This window comes from Cervus canadensis, chromosome 20, assembly GCF_019320065.1.
Source record: "Cervus canadensis isolate Bull #8, Minnesota chromosome 20, ASM1932006v1, whole genome shotgun sequence".
Lineage (NCBI taxonomy): Eukaryota > Metazoa > Chordata > Mammalia > Artiodactyla > Cervidae > Cervus > Cervus canadensis.
Window position 1 is genome coordinate 2,129,820 of NC_057405.1, and position 6,668 is coordinate 2,136,487.

Below are 6,668 nucleotides of genomic sequence, written 5' to 3' on the forward strand. Positions count from 1 at the left end.
TGGCAAAGTAATGTTTCTGCTTTTTAATATGATCTCTAGGTTGGTCATAACTTTCCTTCCAAGGAGTAAGCGTCTTTTAATTTCATGGCTGCAGTCACCATCTGCAGTGATTTTGGAGCCCAGAAAAATAAAGTCTCTCACTGTTTCCCCACCTATTTCCCATGAAGTGATGGGACCAGATGCCATGATCTTAGTTTTCTGAATGTTGAGCTTTAAGACAACTTTTTCACTCTCCTCTTTAACTTTCATCAAGAGGCTCTTTAGTTCCTCTTCACTTTCTGCCATAAGGGTGGTGTCATCTGCGTATCTGAGGTTATGGATATTTCTCCCAGTAATCTTGATTCCAGCTTGTGCTTCATCCAGTCCAGCATTTCTCATGATATACTCTAAATATAAATTAAATAAGCACAGTGACAATATACAGTCTTGATGTACTCCTTTCCTGATTTGGAACCAGTTTGCTGTTCCATGTCCAGTTCTAACTGTTGCTTCCTGACCTGCATACAGGTTTCTCAGGAGGCAGGTCAGGTGGTCTGGTATTCCCATCTCCTTAAGAATCTTCCATAGTTTGTTGTGATCCACACAGTCATAATCTTTGGCATAGCCAATAAAGCAGAAGTAGATGTTTTTCTGGAATTCTCTTGCTTTTTCGATGATCCAGCAGATGTTGGCAATTTGATCTCTGGATCCTCTGCCTTTTCTAAATTCAGCTTGAATATCTGGAAGTGCATGGTTCACGTACTGTTGAAGCCTAGCTTATAGAATTTTGAGCATTACTTTGCTAGTGTGTGAGAGGAGCGCAATTGTGTGGTAGTTTGGGCATTCTTTGGCATTGCATTTCTTTGGAATTGGAATGAAAACTGACCTCTTCCAGTCCTGTGGCCATTGCTGAGTTTTCCAAATTTGCTGGCATATTGAGTGCAGCACTTTCACAGCATGATCTTTCAGGATTTGAAATAGCTCAACTGGAATTCCATCACCTCCACTAGCTTTGTTCATGTGATGCTTCATAAGGCCCACTTGACTTTGCATTCCAGGATGTCTGGCTCTAGGTTAGTGATCACACCATCATGATTATCTGGGTCATGAAGATCTTTTTTGTGTAGTTCTTCTGTGAATTCTTGCCACCTCTTTTTAATATCTTGTGCTTCTATTAGGTCCATACCATTTCTGTCCTTTAATAAAGATTATTACCAAGTGTTAATGGTACATACCAAAATAAACCATATCCTGGGCCACAGAACAAACCTCAAGAAATTTAAAAGAAGTGAAATCATACACAGTGTGTTCTCTGACCACAATGGAATCAAATTAGGACTCAATAACAGGGAGATTACAGGAAAATGTTCAAACACAAGGAAACTGAGCATTATGCTATTAAATAACCCATGAGTCAAAGAGAAAAATCTTAAGGGAAGTAAAAAATAATTTAAATTAAATAAAAATACAATATATCAAAATTTCTGGGACACACCTAAAGCTGAGATGAATATTTATAGCACTAGATGCTTACAACAGATAAGATGGAAATTCTCAAATAAATAACCTAAGCTTGAACCTCAAGAACCTAGAAAAAGAAGTCTTATCAAGACCTGGTTTGAGTTCCCTAGAGTAGTGGGCTGGGGAGGGAGCGGGGGACATTCAAGTGGGAGGGGACATAGGTAAACCTATGACAGACTGGTTCCAAATAGGAAAAGGAGTAGGTCAAGGCTGTATATTGTCACTGTGCTTATTTAACTTATATGCAGAGTACATCATGAGAAATGCTGGACTGGATGAAGCACAAGCTGGAATCAAGATTTCTGGGAGAAATATCAGTAACCTCAGATATGCAAATGACACCACCCTTATGGCAGAAAGTGAAGAAGAACTAAAGACCCTCTTGATGAAAGTGAAAGAGGAGAGTGAAAAAGTTGGCTTGAAGCTCAACATTCAGAAAACTAAGATCATGGCATCCAGTCCCATCACTTTATGGCAAATAGATGGGGAAACAGTGGAAACAGTGGCTGACTTTATTTTTTTGGGCTCCAAAATCACTGCAGATGGTGACTGCAGCCATGAAATTAAAAGATGCTTACTCCTTGTTATGACCAACCTAGACAGCATACTAAAAAACAGAGACATTACTTTGCCAACAAAGGTCCGTCTACTCAAGGCTATGGTTTTTCCAGTGGTCATGAATAGATGTGAGAGTTGGATGGTGAAGAAAGCTGAGTGCCAAAAAATTGATGCTTTTGAACTGTGGTGTTGGAGAAGACTCTTGAGAGTCCCTTGGACTGCAAGGAGATCCAACCAGTCCATCCTAAAGGAGATCAGTCCTGGGTGTTCAGCAGAAGGACTGACATTGAAGCTGAAACTCCAATACTTTGGCCACCTGATACGAAGAGTTGACTCTTTTGAAAAGACCCTGATGCTGGGAAAGATTGAGGGCAGGAGGAGAATGGGCTGACAGAGGATGAGATGGTTGGATGGCATCACCGACTCAATGGACATGGGTTTGGGTGGACTCCAGTAGTTGGTGATGGACAGGGAGGCCCGGCATGCTGCAATTCATGGGGTCACAAAGAGTCGGACACAATTGAGCAACTGAACTGAACTGAACTGATGACTGACTCATGTTGATGTTTGGTAGAAACCAATGCAATACTGTAAAGGAAATATCCTTCAATTAAAAAAAAAAAAAAAGAACCTAGAAAAAGAAGTGAAAACTAAACCAAAAGCAAGCAGAAGAAAAGAAATAACACATGAATAAAACTCAATGAAATTAAAGATAGAAAATAGGGAAAATTAATGAAACAAAAAGCTCTTTCTTTGAAAAGATCAATAAAATTGACAAACCTCTAGCAAGGCTGACAAAGAAACAAAGAGAAGACACAAATTATCAATATCAGGAATAAAACAAGGGGTGTCACTACAGACACTCCAGGCACCAAAAAGATAAGGGAGTATTACAAAGAACTCTACACCTATAAATCTGACAACTTAGACAAAATGGACCAATTCCTCAAAAAGCACAAACTGCTGAAGCCCCCCCAACATGGAACAGATCATTTGAACAGCCTTACAATTATTAAGAAAATTGCTTTTGTAATTAAAACATTCTCTCAAAAGAAATTAGAGGCCCCAATGGGTTCACTGGAGAATTCTTACACATGTTTAAAGAGTTAATAGAAATTCTACACAATCTCTTCCAGAAAATAGAAGGGGAATACTTTGCAATTCACTTGGTGAAATCAGTTTTACCTTGATATCCTCCCCAAAGCAAAAACTAGTACAGAAAAAGAAAACTAGAGACCAACATCCCCAAATAATTCAATTTAAAAATATTTAGCAAAATACTAGCAAATAGGAGTTAGCATTATATAAAAAAGAATTATACATTATGATCCAGTAGATTTATTCCAGGGATGCAAAGCTGGTTCAAAATTCAACGATCAATCAACGTAATCCATCATATAAACAAGCTAAAAAGAAGAAAAATCACATGATCATATCAATTGATGCAGAAAAAGTATTTAACAAAATTAACATCTGTTCATGATATAACTCATGAAAAAATAGGAATAAGGATGACTTCCTCAACTTGTCAAAGAACATCTGCAAAAACCAATAGCTAACTACGCACTTTCCTTCCAAAGCTGGAAAAAAGGCAAAGAGGTCTGTTCTCACCATTCTTATTTAAACTTTTGATGGGAGTTCTGGGCAGTGTAAGAAAACAATAAAAGGAAATAAAAGGCATTCATATTGGAATGGAAGAAATAAAACTGTCCTCTTATTTACATATGACATGATTGTGTGGAAAATTAAAAAGAAAAAAAGTTGCACAAAATCTAGAACCAATAAGTGAATTTAGAAAGTTCACTGGATACAAGATAAACATACAAAAGTCAATTGTATTTCTGCATACTTAATTTAAAATACAATACCATTTAAAATAACCCCAAAATAGAAAAATGCTAAGGTATAAATCTAACAAAATGTGTAAAACACACATGGTAAAAACTACCACATAAATAAATAATAATTGGAAAAAATTCATGACCATGATTAGCAGATTCACATAGTGAAAATGTCAGTTCTCAAACTGATAAACAGGTTTAACATAATTCCTATCAAAATCATAAATATTTTTGTAGATATAGATAAATTATTTTAGAATTTATAAGAAAAGCTAAAGGAACTAGAAAAGCTAAAAAACATCTTTTTTTTGGAGAAGAAAAGGAGTGGTGGAGGACAGTCAACCCCACTTCAAGATGTATTATGTAGTTTCAGTATCGGGACTCTGTAGTGTTGACAGAGGGAGACATGTAGATCAGTGGAGCAGAACAAAGAACTCAGAAACAGACCTGCAAACATAGGCAATCAATCTTTGACAGAGGAGCCAATGCTGTTCAAAGGAGGAAGAACAGCTTTTTTAACATACTAACCTGGAATAACTGGATATCCAAAGGCAAACTCTGCCCCTTCCAAAACCAAACCAAACCAACAAACAAAAAATCTAAGTCTCAGTACTTAAACAAAAATTAACTCAAAATAAGTCATAGACTTAGACATAAACTGTAAAAAAAAAAAAAAAAAAAACAAACAGGAGAAAATCTTCAGGACAGGGCTAGGCCAAGAGTTCTTAGACTTGACAGCAACAGCCAGATCAATCAATGGAAAACTGTTTAACTGGTCTTCCTTAAAGTTAAAGCTTTCACCCTGTGTAAGACTCCATGAAGAGGTTGAAAAGACAAGCTACATTCTCAGAGAAAATATTTTCAAACCACATTTCCAACAGAGGACTAGTAGCTAGAACACATAATACACTTATCAAAATAGGTAAAAAAAATTTTTAAATTGACAATACCTAATGCTGGTGAGGATGCAGAAAAACTGGATCACTCACACATTGCCGGTAGGAATGTAAAATGGTATAGTTACTCATTTGCCCATGAAACAAACATCTTTGTGTCTCAAGATCATGTCTTCTCATTTATAACTTCCCTCATAATCTTGTGAGGTGCTATAATATTTTATGGTATTTTAAATTATGCAAAACATTATCACAGACTCCTTACTAATATCAATTTGAACTTTAGTACTAACCATTCTTAGCAGTTTTTGTCTATTTTTCAAAACTAGAAGCATTTTTGAAAGAAAAATACAAATAAAATTTTCATTTTTGTTTCAAGTAATCTACTTTTGGTACAAATAAGTGGGGCTGAAGATCTTCCTACTAGGTTTCCCAGTTACTTGCTTAGCTGTTAGTTTGCTGAGGCTGGATGTATTGTTGTTGTCAGTTGCTCAGTTGTGTCTGACTCTTTGAGACCCCATGGGCTGCAGCACACCAGGCTTCCCTGTCCTTCACTATCTCCTGGAGTTTGCTCAGACTCATGTCCATTGAGTAAATGATGCCTTTCAACCATCTCATCCTCTGTCGTCCCCTTCTCCTCCTGTCCCCAGTCCTTCTCAGCCTCAGGGTCTTTTCCAATGAGTCGGCTCCTCATATCAAGTAGCCAAAGTATTGGAGCTTCAGCATCAGTCCTTCCAATGAATATTCAGGACTGATTTCTTTTAGCATTTATTGGTTCAATCTTCTTGCCGTCCAAAGGAATCTCAAGAGTCTTCTCCAGCACCACAGTTCGAAAGCATCAGTTCTTCAGCACTCAGCCTTCTTTACAGTCCAACTCTCACATCTGTATATCCGGTTGCATATATGTTCTAAAAGTCAGTTTATGTCTTAAGTTCACTCTGTAGTCGATGTAGTAGATTACTCTTCAGCCTACATGTTGCAGCAATTTAGAGATTAAATCTCAAGGTAGGAGATAACATCACATAGAAACATAACCCAAAGAGCTTTGTTTCAAATCCCAGATAGAAATCCATCAAACTATCTATTCATCAATACTTCTTAATACCACATTGTAGCCACTAGATCAAACCAAATGTGGAATAATGAATTTAACAAGATTAACAAAATTTTTAACCTTGATTTGTTTTCAGTGCTTGAACTCTCCCACTACCCCACTGACTGCTTGTTTATTGTTAATTTTAAATTATATGAAATCACTAAGCATTGAATGAGCACTCAGGAAATGTAGTATGAGGCTCTGCATTGCAAATAATTTTCTGGATGATCTTGGATAAGTCATTTAATCTCTTCAGTTTTTAATCTCTTCACCTAAAAATGTGGAACTTGGACTGTTAGATTCTTTCTAAGCTTCTTTTCGACTGACTCAAAAAGTCATTAAATCTCTTAAAGAAGTCTTAATTAGAGCTTATTTCTTGAAATTAAATCATCAGTTGAAGGAACCTAACCGATTTCATTTCTTTCTGTGACAAAATTGGACACACTGATACTAAATACCATCAGGAGGGTAGTGGGGAAGTTACACCTCTAATGTTTCTGCTGATTCAAGTGGGAATGCCAAGGTATTCTTGCTTCCAGTCCAATTCAATCTTAGTAAAAGACACCACTCCTTGGGTTAAACCAACATGCAGATTACTGGATCACTGTCAGAGACTGACTTCTTCAGTTCAGTTCAGTCGCTCAGTCGTGTCTGACTCTTGGCGACCCCATGAACCGCAGGGTGCCACGCCTCCCTGTCCATCACCAACTCCTGGAGTTTACTCAAACTCATGTCCATGGAGTCGGTGATGCCATCCAGCCATCTCATCCTCTGTGG